Source organism: Cebus imitator, unplaced genomic scaffold (genome assembly GCF_001604975.1).
Source record: "Cebus imitator isolate Cc_AM_T3 unplaced genomic scaffold, Cebus_imitator-1.0 Scaffold154, whole genome shotgun sequence".
In the NCBI taxonomy this organism is placed as follows: domain Eukaryota; kingdom Metazoa; phylum Chordata; class Mammalia; order Primates; family Cebidae; genus Cebus; species Cebus imitator.
Window position 1 is genome coordinate 1,302,017 of NW_016107469.1, and position 16,756 is coordinate 1,318,772.

Consider the following 16,756-nt stretch of genomic DNA (forward strand, 5'->3'; position numbering starts at 1 on the left):
AAAAGCAAAATATCTAATAGGTGCCAGGTCCTTGAGGTGACCTTACCCAAAACCAGCCTTCAAATGTACCACATTATATTTCTATAAGTTATTCCTGTCTTGGGCTAAAAGAAAAAAGTTACTTGAGATGCGGTCACTAAAGGAAGAATTACTGCAGAAAGTTTTAAACAGAAATGGTGTTTCACCCTGTAGAGAAACATCAAAAATATATTAGCTATCATCTGAATTTTCTTTTGAATACAGTATTATATTTAATTTTAACTATTAGGGCTTGGGTTCCCCCATTCAACACCTAGAAAGTAGGGTACTAGATTATAAAAATGGCAAGCATCTTAGAGAGACAAAGAGTGGCGTTTATGCATTCTGTTATTCAACACTGTATGTTAAATAAGCCAGTCCATGTCTCTTCTAAATTTTCAGATCAAAGAAACAAGCCAAATTTCTGAATTCTGGCTAATAATTTAGGACCCACTTAAAAAAACTTTGCCAACTTTTTTCATTAGTCTAAAATGAATTGTCCTAAAGTCTGTATTTCATTTAGCTCTATGAAATGCATATATTTGAGGAAAGATGTTACAGTAACCATCATCTAGAAATGAAAAGGAGCACTTATTGAAAGATATCAGAAAACAACTCTGTAACACAATTCTGGAGTCTTCAGTCTTACAAAAAACCACATTAAACATCATAAGAGAATACAACATTTAGTTCACCCCTGACTCTAAAGAGTCCCTCAACTATAGCCAGCATTTGTTTTTGGTTTTTTCTTTTTCTTTCTTTTTTTTTTTTTTTTTTTTTTTTTTTTTTTTTTTTTTNTTTTTTGAGACAGAGTCTCGCTCTGTCACCCCGGCTAGAGTGCAGTGGTACAATCCCAGCTAATTGCAACCTCGACCTCCTGGGTTCAAGTGGTTCTCCTGCCTCAGCCTCCCAAGGAGCTGGGGGTATAGGTATACACCACCACGCCCAACTAATTTTTCTATTTTTAGTACAGACAGGGTTTCGCCACGTTGGCCAGGCTGGTCTCAAACTCCGGATCTCGGGTGATCAGCCTGCCTCGGCCTCCCAAACTGCTGGGGTTACAGGCTTGAGCCACTGCACCCAGACAAAATCTTTATTTGGTGATTTCTACAAACATTTAATCACTTTTAGATTTTAAACATTTTCCAACCTCTATAAGCTAGAATACATGGGCATCTGTTTTTTAACAGAAATTTTCAGCTGTTTTAGAGAAAAATAAACTTGGCTCAAATGACAAATGGAAATTATCAAAATTACAAAGCATAGGAGGATGTGGGAAAGGGTTGTAGTGTTCACAACACATATGAAAGTATTTTCCAAAAAATGTATATTAAAAGTCCTTCAAATATAAATTAAATGGAAATTAAATGCAAAATTAAATGCAGAACAGCAAACACATACCTATCCAAAGCTGTTAACAATTTTAAATGAGGTTTGATAAATAAATTGGCCTCCACCAATGATCCAAAGATATGCTAGTGAAGCTTCATGCCACTGAGGAGGGTGAGAGCCTTGTTTGAATGACTGAAATTTGGTGAGCAGTTTATGAGCATATCACTTAAACATCTAACAAACAAGCATTGTGGATATGCCACTACATTAAGAACCAAGAACGTGGCTCTAAAAGAGCAACAGTCTAATAGGTGAGCTGTTTGTGGAGATGCCCAAAGAAAATGCAGTGAAAGGAGAACTATAACGGAAGTATGCACAAGCCATCAGAGAGATGGGAGGCTGGGGAGACAGCACCAGAGGGAGGAGAAGGAGCCCACGATGCCTAAAGAGGGAACCAGAAAAACTTCACATAGGGGATCTGAGCCAAGGACTCAAGTCAGAGTGTGACTGACCAGGCACACAGAGGGACAAGTGACAATTGTGAACAGTCTAAAATTACACAGTGCACAGGATAATGTGGGGAAGGACTTTACCTCACATGTCAGCCAAATAAACATTATCCCTTAAAGATAACAGAAAGTACAAGCAAATAATTCTTGATGCCAGTCCAAAACACGTAACTGATTTTTGATGGAATTTGGTAAGGAATGTCCAATGTTCAAGTTTTTTTTTTAAAAAAATGGCTGGGCACGATGGCTCACAGCTATAATCCCAGTACTTTGGGAGGCCAAGGGGGGTGAATCACGAGGTTAAGAGATCAAAACCATCCTGGCCAACATGGTGAAATCTTGTCTCTATTAAAAATACAAAAATTAGCTGGGCATGGTGGTACCCATCTGTAGTCACAGCTACTCAGGAGGCTGAGGCAGGAGAATCACTTGAACCTGGGAGGCGGAGGTTGCAGTGAACCGAGATTGTGCCAATGCACTCCAGCCTGGTGAGACAGCAAGACTCCATCTCAAAAATAATAATAATAATAATAATAATAAATATAGTAATAGACCAGGTTTAAATCCATCAGAAAGGAACATGTCTTGGGCTGACTGATGCAGATGGGTAAGGATTTGAGGGTTTGCACTTGCAAAGGTATAAGAGGCGAAGGTTACTCACGATGCATTAAAGGACCTCAGCAGTGGACATGGCTGAAGGGGTGCATGGAGGTCAGGGAGAATGTGTCTAGAACAGAGGCTGAAAACATGGGAGAGTGAGACCTAGGACTAAAAGGACTGTGACATGGCACTAAAAAGTTTGTGTGTCACCCTCTGGGCAAGGGAAGGCCACCACAGGCTTTTTACACAGGAGAGGAGCATGAGATGTGTGCCTTAGAAAAATCTCTATGGCAGCCACATGGAGAAGAGACACAGAGCAACAGGAGGCTCTAATGTAACCAACTGAATGTTTGTGTCTCCCCAAAATTTGTATGTTGAAATCTAATCCCCAACGTGATGGTCTAAGGAGGTAGGTCCGTGGGAAGTAACTAGGTTTGGAGGATAGATCCTTCATGAAGGGGATTAGTGTGCCTCTAAGAAGAGGCCAGCGAGCTGTCCTTCTGCCTTGTGAGAATACAGGGCAAAGTCCAGTGTCTGCAACCTGGAAGAAAGCTCTCACCAAAATCCTAGCATGCTGCCACCCTGATCTCAGACCTTCAGCCTCTAGAACAGTGGGAAATAAGTTTCTGTTGTTTGTAAGCTACCCAGCCTATGGTACTTTGATATAACAGTTTGAACTGGCTAGGACATATGGAGAGAGATTTTGAGGGTTTGAATTGTGTCAGTGACAGTAGGCATGAAGAAGAAGGGATTACTTTGAGATATACTTAGGAGGTGGAAATCAACATAACTTCTTAACAGACTAGTACAGAAATTAAAGATAACCAAAACTTTTGGTTTGGTAAATAAATGGTGTATCATTAACCAAAAAAGAAAAAGATGGTTTGAGAAGGTGATAATTATTCTAACTACCATTGAGCACTTTTTTAAATCCTTTCAAGTACCAACTCATTTACTCTTCACAACCACCATATAAGGTCCCTAATATGCAGATGGAAAAAAAAAATGCACAGAAAGCTTAATAAATTTGCCCAAGGTCACAGAGCCAGAAGTGGCAGAACCAAGATCTGACTCAGACACACTCTCAACAACCACATTACACTGTACAGTACACAACCAGTTAAATGTCCCTCATGTCTGAGGGACATCAAGTAAGTTGTGTTTAACTGGCATTTGGAAAACAGACCATGTTGATGGCGCTGGAATTCATAGCTAAGAAGAAGATAGCTATGAATTCCAGTGTCATCAACATGATTGTATTTTCTGAGGCCATGGGAAAAAAGAGATGGACATTTAGAGTGAAGAGAAAACAAAAATATAAGCAGCAGCAAGAGATCCAAAAAAAAACACTAGGAAGGAGTTTTTTCAAGCAGTGATGGTCCACAAGCTGGCTCAGTTGCCACAGCACAGAGGTACACACTTGAAGCGGTCTAGACCTTCTCTGTACGAAAATGGTGGATCCATTCACTATTTGCTGGATGAAAAGATTTACCATCTAGCTATTTGCTGGATTTACCATCTAGCTAAAGGAGAGCTAAAGGATTCCAGCTTAGATTATGTCATCAAGAAAGGAAGCCAGATAGAGTATAAAACAGGAAAAACAAGAAAAACAGCAAAAAAAAATGATGCTCTCAGCTGTTGAAAGGATGATTTATACCCATGTGTGAGCAAAGCAGCTTCTGCCTCCAGAGAAGTAGCAGCAAAGCTAGCTCATCTCTCAAGCAGTGCCCCATGTCGTTCATCACCCACTTCCCCTACCTGCCCCCCAGCCTACACCATGGGTCCTCTGCCAAGAGGTCAGGGCCCCAGCCACGCTGCAGTAACACCAGAAGTGTACAAGAAAACATGCTGTTGCATAGACAGTACAAATAAATATTGGCTCCCCTCCTGTGATAATCAGCTTTTGTTTTTAATGGGCTTCATATGACTCATCAGCTATCGCGTATGCCATAGCCTGAGCTCTGGCTCTAAATGAAACAGGTTCAAAGGGAGGAAGAAAGGAATGATAGCAAGCGATGAACAGATATCTCAAGAAGCCTTAGTTCTAAGGAGTAAAAACAGAAATGGAGGCAGGGAGAAGACAGTTTCCAGTTTGAGCACATAGGTACAACGGGTCCAGAGAGGAAGGAAGCGGAAACAGCCGCAGAGAGGCAGCCTAGTTGCCATGGCGCCAACCTGCCAGCCAGCAAGGTTTCATCAGAGCGTCCCTTTCTGCTACAGTTCCTGTCTTGTGGGCAGCAGAAGCACCAAGAAAGAAGAAAAAATGGTTGTTTGTATTCTTATGGCTTCAGGGTCATATCTCCATGACCTAACACTATTTCTAGAAGTGACAAAGAGAAAGTGGTACGAGACAGAGAAAGTAGCCAGCTAATTTTTGTATTTTTAGTAGAGATGAGTTTCACTATGTTGGTCAGGCTGGTCTCGAACTCCTGACCTCGTGATCCGCCACCCTGGACCTCCCAAAGTGCTGGGATTACACCACGCCGGCCGTACCTGTTTTCTTTACAACAATACTTTATAGCCTCCTAAACCAGCCCCTGAGGTAATAAAAATCGTTAGTGGCAGAACCACTACTAGAAATTAGCTTGCTCTGGTATTCCTGGAATGTAATTTAAACTAATCTGGGAAAGAAAGACCTGCTTCCTCCTGGGCCCTGTGGTTGACTAGATCACAACTTCGCCAACCTTGCTGCTAGGTATTTAAAAACAAAAAACATAGGAACCACGGGGCCTGTTTCTACACCTGTACAACAGGCTAAATCATCCCTACCCTGCAGGTAAACTCCTTTGGAATGTATTAAATCCAACTTCATTCTATGGTTGCAGTGAGCCGAGATCGCGCCATTGCACTCCAGCCTGGGTAACAAGAGCGAAACTCCGTCTCAAAAAAAAAAAAAAAAAACACTCTCCTTGTTTTCTTCCTATTTCTCTGGATACTCTTTTTTGGATTATTTTTTGAACTTCCTTTGCTCACTCCTTAAATGCTGTGAAATGAGGAGAACGCACTAGGTGAACATTAAGTCCTTCCATTCTCTTAAACTATGCCCTTCCACATGTCTTTTTTTTTAAGACAAGGTCTTACTCTGTCACCCAGGCTGGAATGCAGTGGCACGATCTCAGCTCACTGCAACCTCTGCATCCCGGGTTCAAGCAGTTCTCCAGCCTCAGCCTCCCAAGTCACTGGGATTAGAGGCGCACAACACCATGCCCAGCTAAGTTTTCTGTTTTCAGGAGAGTCAGCGTTTCACTGTGTTGGCAGACTGGTCTTGAACTCTTCACCTCGGTGATCCACGCCCCTCCACCTCCCAAAGTGCTAGGATTACAGGCTTGAGCCACCGCGCCCGGCCTCCAGGTGTCTCTTGCAGGAATTAAGCTGTCCATGTGTCAGGACCCTGATTGTGCTTCCAGAGACACACAACTCAATGGAAGCAATAAGTAAACGCATACACATTCACAAAGTTAGATCCCTATATTTGATTAAACCATGGGTTAGTGGGCAGGAACCATGTCTTATGCATCTTTGCACACGCAATAACCAGCACAGTCCAGGTATTGGGCTTAACAAATGTTTACTGCATGCATTTTGAGGCAGGTCTTTAAAATGTCATATTATGAAACTTTTCAAACATGCCAGTTATGGATTGAATTGTGTTCCCCTAAAATTCATATGTTGAAGCCCTAACTCCCAGTACCTCAGAATACAATGTGTTTTGGAGCTAGGACCTTTATAAAGGCGATCAAGTTAAAAAGAGGTCATTAGGGTAGGTCCTAATCCACCCTAATGGTCTCTTTACAAGCAGAGGAACTGTGAACACAGTTGAGGATGACATGAAAAGACAAGGAGGATGAACACAAGGAGGATGACATGAAAAGGCATAGGGAAAAGACAGACATCCACAGCTAGGCAGTAAGGCCTGGAATGGATTCTCCCTCACAGTCCTCAAAAAGAACCAAACCCAATGACATCTTGACCTTGGAATTTCAGGTTCCAGAACTGTGAGGCAATACATTTCTGGTTTTAAAATCACATAGTTTTAAAGCCACCCAGTTTATGGTACTTTGTTATGGTATCTCCAGTAAACTAACACAATATCCAGAAGTAGACAGAATTCTGTAATGAAACCTCTCATCGCACTCACCAACCAGATCTTTCACTCCGGCATACTTCACTTTGCATCTCTAAAATATATGGACATTTCCTTGCATAACAACCATAGCATTATCAAACCTAACAGAATTAACACTAATTTTAAAAAAGATTTAATTTCTAGAAGAAATAAACCTTATCCTAAAATACACACTTACAGTCCTCCTCTAAAGCTATTAACACTATTAGGCCAGGTGCAGTGGCTCATGCCTGTAATCCCAGCACTTTGGGAGGCCAAGGCAGGTGAATCAGTTGAAGTCAGGAGTTGTAGACCACCCTGGCCAACATGGTGAAACCTTGTCTCTACTAAAAATACAAAAATTAGCCAGGCATGATAGCGCGGGGTCCCAGCTACTCAGGACGCTGGAGAAGGAAAATCTCTTGATCCTAGGAGGCAGAGGTTGCAGTAACCCGAGATTGTGCCACTGTACTCCAGCGTCGGTGACAGAGTGAGACTCTGTCTCAAAAAAAAAAAAAAAAGCTATTAACACCATCAAAAACAAAACACCAATAAGCTTGAATTTTTGTCAACCTCAGAGGATAAGCAAGACTCTCAGAATAATTCAATGTCTTAATTAGCTCTCATATTCAACATATTACCTGAAAATAAACACCTACGTTACTTTATTCGAGTACACAAAAAAAAGGAAGAATGCAGTCAGTATGCATATTCAAATGCACTTTTCAAACTAATCCCAGGAAATTCAGCAGACATCGTGAAGTCTTTAGTTTAAAAATAATATGTGCAATGGTATTTTATGTTAAATTGCACGTAATTTAAGCACATGAAAATTGACATGACAGAGCTCAAAACCAGTACCAAAAGAAAAAAAAAGATAAATACAAAACCATACCTTGAGAGGGTAGAGAAACACTTGTTGTTATTTTCTAAAATGTTAGAGACCGGAGTTACCAAGACTTCAACAATTGACAACTTCCAATCACATGTCCTCTTCCAGAAGGTTACTCTTTATCTAATGTTAAGACAAAGAAAAATATTAAAGTCAGAATGGCCTACTTACAAAAGTTTTTCAAAAGAGCCTTTTGAAAAGCGGTTCGCTCCATCAACTTTCAAAACAGGCATCGCTGTAAAAACCCACAATCCAGCTAATTAGTCTCAGCTGTTCGTCATATGGCACTGCAGACCAGTCAAGTGATTTTTGCCCCTTTCAAGCTTACCAGGTTCCAATTCGACTGGCCTCTCAGACAGAGGGAGGCTTTATTAACTTCTGCTGTTACAAGACTAGTACTTCAACTCTTTCCTCCTCCCACTTACGCCATGAATCAAAAATGTAGAACATTTGTTTTCTTGAGAAAACATTTTGAAAAGTGTTGTGTTCTCAAGGCCCTTAAAGGTTATATTCACATTGTTGCTTACAAATGCAAAGCCTGATCCAAACAAACAATATGGAAGATCAAATGGAAGTGGCAGGAGGGATGGGGCTAGATTTCTTACCAGACCTTGCAGCTGGCCTCCAATTCCTTAAGTAAAACTGCCTACAATGGAGCCCACCCAGATACCTTGCTGGTACCTCAAATCCAACATGTCCTATACTCAACATACCTACTTTGCTTTTCTCCATAACCTTGCTTCAAACCCACTTCTCTTCCTGTGTCTTGAATCACACAATCCCAAAACACACAGCCAGAAATCTGACGGTTCTCATTAACTCCTCCCTTTCTGCCCCTCCCACTTCCATTTGGCCAACAACTCCTAAGGATATTCATCGTCTTGCCCTTACTCCAAGTTTGTATTATTTCTTGGATGGCTGTAATTAAACTACTTATTTGGTTTTCTGGTCCCCATGTATTCTTGCCTCTGATCTCTCCTCCACACCACACCCAAAGTGATCTTTCCAAAAGGCAAATGAGAGTCCATCACTCTCCTGTCAATGGCTCCCCTCAATCTCCACAATAAAATCCCTGCTCCTTAGGCTTCTGCCTTCAGTATCACCTGCCTCCTGCCTATAAGCTGCTAGAGTGCAGCCACCAGAACACTTTGTAATTCTCTAAGTTAAGTGGTTCTCACACTGTGGTTCCAAGACCAGTATTATCAGCATCTTCTAGGAACTTATTAGAATTTTGCACATTCTTGGGCCCACCCCAGTGAATCAGAAATTCTGAGGATAGGGCACAGCCGTCTCTGGTTCAACAAGCACTCCAGGTGATTCTGCTACACACTAAAGTGTGAGAGTTGCTACTCTAAATCCACCAAGATCTGTTCACGAAGACTGAGCTCCTTGACTCCTTGTGCCAGCAAAGCTGAGCCAAATGCACCTTCTCTCTGCTTCCTGTTTCTAGAACTGGTCACCCCTGTATGCTAATTATTCAGTTTATTTCTTGATCTTTATTGTTGGTATGTGACAATCTTGAAGACAGGGTTTGTATCTTGTTTTTTATTCATTCACCCCCACAATCACTTATTGAGCACTTACTAATTATTAGGTAAAATGTTGGACATATAACTAGTGAATCTATCCCTTGCCTCTAGGAGAAGCCACACTTTCAATCTGGCAGCTCAAAGTGTCACTGAAGACTCAATCTGTTCAATCTAAAAATACCACCACCAACCTCAAGAACAGTGGGCAACTAAGAAAAGTCTGAGCACAACCAGTCTGATACCTCTTCTTATGCTGAACAAAATGGAATTTTTGTTTCATACCTGATGAAAACTCATGAAAATGCACCCCTTTCTCTTTTATGTCTCACGGCAACATCTAGAATTTTGAGAATAATTTAGTAAGAAAATGTACCAAGATTTTTAAATCCTAGATTAAAATTCATTAGACTTAACTTCCTTTAATTACAAGTTCATATTAGCAATTCTCAAGCCTTAGCATACATAGGAATCTCCTGGGGATCTTTCAAAATGCCAGTTCTGATTCAATATTCCTGTAGGGGGACCAGGAGTCTATATTTCTAGTAAGCACCCAGGCAATACTGACATTCCTAACTCTGGAACTATTCTTTGAATAGCAAGTGAAATTAGGGCAATACCATTTTTCATAGTCTGCTTAAAGCAACAAAACCTTTTTTGGATGCTTTTGCATTGAAAGCTTTCTAAAATGTCTTTCAGACTTCAGAATAAAGATGGCATGCTCAACATGTACATGCAGTTCTGCTGCCTCCCAAAATCTCACTAATAACAAAGAATGTTTTATTTCTTTTAGACATAAACTCACAAGGACGAAGATCAGGTAATGGAATCAACAAAAAGGTAGAAGCTAGAATCAACAAAAAGGCAGAAGCTAGAGGTAACGGCTTAACAGACCTAGAAAGCTGACTCTTTATCTGCCAGTAGGGAAATCTAAGAAGCAACTAATCACAGAAGCTCCAGAAAGTCTCAAGTATTCAGAACCCCAAACTTCTGGAATCTGGGGGACAGAAAAATTCGGACTCAAAACAGACTCAGTGGTGGTCATCTGCTTAAAAAGCAGCTCAGCACACCAAGAGAAGAAGAAAAGAATGAAAGAACTACCAGACAGACAGAAAATAACAAACAAAACGGCATAGTCTCTATGTATCAATAATTACTTTAAATGTAAATGTATTGCATTCTTCAATTAAAAGACATAGAGGCTGGGCACGGTGGCTCACACCTGTAATCCTGGCACTTTGGGAAGCCAAGGCAGGCAAATCACTTGAGGTCAGGCCTAGCCAACGTGGCGAAGCCCCATCTCTACTAAAAATACAAAAAAAAAATTTAGCTGTGCAAGGTGGCAGGCACCTATAACCACAGTTACTCAGGAGGCTGAAGCATGAAAATTGCTTGAACCCCAGAGGCAGAGGTTGCAGTGAGCCAAGATGGCGCCACTGCACTCCAGCCTGGGTGACAGAGCAAGACCCCATCTCAAAAATAAAAATAAATAAAAGACATAGAATGACAGAATCTATATAAAAAATTAAGATACAATTATTTGCTACCTGAAAGAGAGTCACTTTAGATTTAAGGGCAGACAGACTGGAAGTGAAGGGATGGAAAAAAATATTTCATGCAAATGTAAACCAAAAGAGAGCAAGGGTGATTATACTTCTATCAGAATAGGCTTCTAGTAAAAAACAGTCACAAGAGACCAAGAAGGTAGTTGTGTGGTGACAAGGGAGTGAATTCATCAAGCAGATGTATCAGTTGTAAACATGTAGGCACCCAACATCAAAGTACCTAAATATATAAAGCAAATATTAACCAAACTGAAAGGAGAAATAGATAACCATACGATAATAGTAGGGGATTTGAATACCCTGATTTCAACAATGAACAGATCATCCAGACAGAAAATCAATAAGGAAACAGCAGTCTGAACAATATTAGGGAACAAATGGATTTAACAGACATATACAGAACTTTCTATCCAACCATAGAATATACATTAATCTCAAGTGTACATGGAGTATTCTTCAGGGTAGAACATACAGTAGGCCACAAAACAAGTCTCAACAAATTTAAAAGACTGAAGTTATATTAAATACCTTTTCTGACCACAATGATATGCAGCTGGAAATCAATAACAAGAGGAGAATTAAAAATTTCACAAATATGTGGAATTTCAGTAACACACTCCTGAACAGCCAATGGGCCAAATAAAATCAAAAGGAACTTTTTTTAATCTCGAGATACATGACAATAGAATACAACATATTAAAATTTCATGGGATTCAGCAAAAGCAGTTTTAAGAGAGAATTTTATAGTGATAAATGCCTACATTAAGAAAAAAGAAAGCTCTCAAGTAAACAACCTAAGTTTATGCCACAACAAACTAGAAAAAAGGGAACAAACTAAGCCCAAATTTAGAAGAAGGAATGAAATAATAAAGATCAAAATGAAATAGACTTAAAAAAAAATAGAAAAGATCAATAAAACTGAGACTGTTTTTTGAAAAATTAAACAAAATTGACAAAACTGGCTGAGCATGGTGGCTCACGCCTATAATCCCAGCGCTTTGGGAGGCCAAGGCATGTGGATCACCTGAGGTCAGGAGTTCGAGACCAGACTGACCAACGTGGCAAAACCCTGTCTCTACTCCAAATACAAAAATTAGCCAGGCGTGGTGGTAGGCACCTAAATCCCAGCTACTCAGGAGGCTGATGCATGAGAATCACTTGAGCCCAGAGGCAGAGGCTACAGTGAGCAGAAGTCATGCCACTGAACTCCAGCCAGGTGACAGAGTGACACCCCACCTCAAAAAAAAAAAACAAAAAACAAACAAACACAAAAGAAAAGGCAACCTATAGTTGGGGCGGAAATATGTACATCTGATAAGGGGTTAATATCCAAAATAGACAAGAAACTCATACAACTAAATACCAAAAAAATACCCCCCAAAAGAAAAAAAAAATGTTAATGGGCAGAAGACCTGAATTGACATTTTTTCAAAGAAGACATGAAATATGGCCAACAAGTAAGCGAAAAAGTGCTCAACATCACTAATCATCAGAGAAATGCAAATCAAAACCACATTGATTTTGATTACTTCACATTTGCTAGAATGGCTAATTTTTTTTTTTTTTTTTTTTTTTTTTTTGACAGTGGGTCTTGCTCTGTCTCCCAGGCCAGAGTGCAGTGGCATGATCTCAGCTCACTGCAACCTCCACCTCCCAGCTTCAAGCAATTCTCCTGCCTCAGCCTCCCGAGTAGTTGTGATTTCATTTTGATCTTTATTATTTCATTCCTTCTGCTAAAATGTCAAACTCTCCAAGTATGGTGGCTGCTCCTACAGCCCCAACTACTCAAGAGGCTGAGGCGCAACAATTGCTTGACCCCATGATTTCGACGCTGCAGTGAGCTATGATCACACCACTACACTCCAGCCTAGGCAGCAGAGTAAGATCTTGTTTCTTAAAAAAAAATCTTTTTTTAATTAAAAATAAGTACTCAAAGTCACAGAAGCAGAGAGCAGAATGATGGTTGCCAGGGACTGGGAGGAGGGGGAAATGGGAAGGTCATAGTTAGGAAAACAAGTTTCAGTTACGCAAAATAAATAAGTTCTGAAAAACTATTATACAGCATAGTGTCTATAGCTAATAATACTGTATTATAAACTGAAAATCTGTTAAGAAGACATATCCCATGTTAATTGTTTTTATCACACACACAAAAATCCAGTAATAATAAAGGAGGCAGGGGAAAACTTTGGGGGTGATGGATACGTTTATGACCTTATGGTTTTAGGGGTGAATAATTATCCCCAGATTCATTAAGATGTATATATTAAATATGTACAGCCTTTTATATGTCAATAATACCTCCATAAAATAGTTTTTTTAAAATAAATTATTAAGTAGGGGGAGGAAAGAACGAATGAAAAGACAAAGGAACAGGCCGGGCGCGGTGGCTCACGAGGTCAAGAGATCGAGACCATCCTGGTCAACATGGTGAAACCCCGTCTCTACTAAAAATACAAAAAATTAGCTGGGCATGGTGGTGCGTGCCTGTAATCCCAGCTACTCAGGAGGCTGAGGCAGGAGAATTACCTGAACCCAGGAGGCAGAGGTTGCAGTGAGCCGAGATCACACCATTGCACTCCAGCCTGGGCAACAAGAGAGAAACTCCGTCAAAAAAAAAAAAAAAAAAAGAAAAGACAAAGGAACAAATGAACAAATTCAGCCCCTAGATCCCAATCCCCACCCTTGCCAACCTTGTGACTTCTCCATCTCTGCCTGAAGTCAAAAATTTATCCTCTGAAGAGGGCAAAACCCTCAGAGGGTCTCTGAGGCACACGAACTTCAGTGGAGACAGGGGTAGGTGGTGAGACATCACATAGTAAATACTGAGACACCCCACTGCCCCCAACTTCCCACCAGCATAACTGGACTCCCAAAATGCAGGCATACTTCATAGGCAGGTGGTTAAAGTGGTCTTCTCTGGGGATTCGGCCCAACCCATGAGGGAAGGCTTAAAAATAAAAATGGTGAGCCCATGACATACTCTTTTATTTTTTTGAGGAGTCTTGCTCTGTCGCCCAGGCTGGAGTGCAGTGGCGCAATCTCAGCTTACTGCAACCTCTGGCCCCTGGTTCAAGTGATTCTCCTGTCTCAGCCTCGCCTGGGATTACAGGCACCCACCAACACACTCGGCTAATTTTTGTGTTTTTAGTGGAGACGGGGTTTCACCTTGTTGGCCAGGCTGGTCTTGAACTCCTGACCTCATGTGATCCTCTCCCCTCGGCCTCCAAAGTGCTGGGATTACAGGCGTGAGCCACCACACCCAGCCCCACGACATATTGATCTAACTAAAATTATAATTATTTGGGGAGAAATAGGAGATGAAATGGTACACTTCTGTCAGGGGTAGATGGAGGAATAAGCTAAATTCTCTTCTTCTGTAATAAAGTATCAATAGATAATGCACTAAAAAAATTACTGAAAAATTGACCATAGAAATATAAATGTGTCATTTAAACACTAGATGTGTAAACTATTAGCAAAGTCAGCTAATTGCAACAGTTCAGTGGTTAACTCTGGGGAGCAGGAAATGGGCTGCGGGAGAGGAGTCTACTGGGTTTTTGTAATAGGCCTGGTAGAACAATGTCCACATATAACCTTGTTAAATTTGGCCGGGCGCGGTGGCTCATACCTATAATCCCAGCACTTTAGGAGACCGAGGTGGGCAGATTGCTTGAGGCCAGGAGTTTGAGACCAGTTTAGCCAATGGAGTAAAACCCCGTCTCTACTAAAAATACAAAATAATTAGCTGAGCATAGTGGCAAGTGCTTATAATCCCAGCTACTCAGGAGGCTGAGGCAGTTGAATCGCTTGAACCTAAGAGGCAGAGGATGCAGTGAGCTGAGATCGCACCATTGCATTCCAACCTGGGCAATAAGAGCGAAACTCCGTCTCAAAAAAAAAAAAAAAAAAAAGATTGTTTTGTATGGATTGAATTATGTATACCTGTAAAGTACCTAAAACTGTGCTGTGTTTGACACAAAGAAAATTTTCAATAATAGCATTTCCGTTTAAGGTATGTTTGCCCCCATAATAAATGTCTCCTCTGACAACTGTATTGATTTCATGTCTTCTGTTAATTTGTATTGCCTTCTTCCCCCCCTTCACCTTTGCTATCAGTCAGGCAGCTACCCTTCACCACAGTAGTACTTTCCTGGGATAACCCCTAGCCTTTCTGATGTGCTATTTTTAATTGACAAGGCACCTGGAAACCAAATAACCAAGGTTATTAGAACTGTGTGTAAAATGAAGGAAAACTGGCACCAAAAAATGTTCTGAAAGTTGCCTTGTAAGGAAGGTTGGCAATTTTCAATATATTAACCATCTGTCTAAATCAGAACCCTTTGGCCTTACTAACAATTGTGGATCAGCAGGCTGGGTGACAGTGGGACCAACCATCCTCGTTTAGTGGGGACTGTCTGAGTTATAGCACTGAAAGTCCTGCATCCCTGGAGACCACATCCCAGCATCGGGCAAATTACTTAATCCTCTTGAACCTGTTTCATCATCTGTAAAATGAAGGGTAATACCTGCTTTGAGGATTAAATGAGAAAACGTTTGTATTCTTGACACATGGTAGCTGTAGCTGTTACACTCACTTGCATATTGTTATTATCAACTCTAATATCAGGTAGAGAAAGAAAGTAGTCTTAGAAACATAACCTGTAATTTGCTTTATATACAGTGGACTTCAGGAAGCTGCAATATTTGCTTTTGTGAATTTCCTTCCCATGTTGTAATACACATTTTGTTTCAGGGACTAAGACATATTGAAGAAATTTAATAGTTCAACATTTCTGAGTTCTCTACTGGACAAAAGCTATCTTCTCACAGACATGACTCTTTTACACTATGGGAGTGGCCACTTCTAAACTTGTGGGCAGAAATCAGCCTGTCACCTCACAAAGAAGGGCATCAGTCATTATATCTGAAATTTGTTTTTAATTTTCATTTCACTTTTTTATCTTCATAATGGCACCAAATTATTCAGTCTTCTGATTTACTTTTAAATATGTCAATTCTATCTGCGAAAAATAAGGCCTTTTATCACCAAACAGATGAAATACCATTTCTGACCTCAAAACCCGAAGCAACTCACCACTCCACAGTTACTAATTACAGCCTGAAGGAAATTGCTCACATCTATGCATCCCACAGACACAAGGGCAAAGTTGCTATAAGAACAGTTACAAACTTTGGGATAGAAAATGAAAAGGATCACAAGTTACGCAAAGCCAAAATATGGCCTAGGAACCCTCTAAGAGGCAGTAGAGAGAGCAGAAAGAGCCAGGCAGGTAAGACTTAATGAAGGCTCCCAAAGCCTCTCCTCCCATACTCAAATTTCTTCTCCATTCAGTGTCCAAGGCCTGTGAGCACAAAACACAGGAGAACACAGAACCTCAGAGAAGCCTTGAGGGGCAACTGGTCAACGAATTAGGGCAAGTGAAAATGGACCCAGGACTGGCAGCAGAATCACCTAGGGTATTTGATGAGAATCCAAAATTTTGGGTTCCATCCCGGCCTCTGAATTAGGATCTCTGTGAGGGAGGCCTAGGGAATTTGCATTTGTAACAAGCCTCCCAGGGGCTACCTGGTTATACACAATAAAGTTTGTAAGTCCCTGTTCTAGAGAGACAAACAGATGGCAAAAATGTACAACTACAGTTACGCAAATAACCTTCAGGTCAAGATCACATTAACCTCTACCACCCTCAGATACCAAATCTGTAAAATAGGGATAATAACACTGATGACCTAGCAATGTGGTTGTGAGAATTAAATGAAATAAATAGCAGCCTCACACACAGTGCCTCACATACAGCAGGTGCTCAATAAATACTAGTCCATTCCCTCACTGGTGTATGGCATTCTAATGAAGACTTACAACAATCGTTCCTGTTTTGAATAACCATCTCCAAGGAAAGCAGATGGCTAGCTTAAGTTAAGGCCTCAATGCTAATGACTCATCAGCTACAAATGCCAAGGTCAGCAGCTTTAACCAGTGGTTGAGTCAGGAAACGTAGCTGTAGACAGTGGTTCTCAAGATTCAGTGTGCATCAGAGTCACCTAGATGGCCTTAAAACACAGACCCTAGGCCCCACCAGAGTTTCAGATTCAGTAGGTCTGGAGTGGGGCTGAAAATCTGCATTTCTAAGTTCCCAGGTGGTGCTGATGTTACTGGTCCTAATCTGACACTTGGTGATTAAAA

At 40.8% G+C, this 16,756-nt stretch overlaps 1 protein-coding gene across 4 annotated transcripts in view; it reads right to left on the reverse strand.

Moving 5' to 3' along the window:
- Window positions 1-16,756, reverse strand: part of RAB27A (RAB27A, member RAS oncogene family) — an 86,157-nt gene that overhangs the window by 59,246 nt on the left and 10,155 nt on the right. For 2 of the 4 annotated variants that reach the window (XM_017543364.2, XM_017543365.2), the window contains exon 2: window positions 7,460-7,579. The exons of 1 other annotated variant lie outside the window; for it this stretch is intronic. The gene's annotated coding sequence lies outside the window, so the exon portion shown is untranslated. Of the gene's footprint in view, window positions 1-7,459; window positions 7,580-7,627; window positions 9,208-16,756 lie in introns of those variants that run through there. One more of the 4 variants, XM_037743783.1, reaches the window with a different exon arrangement.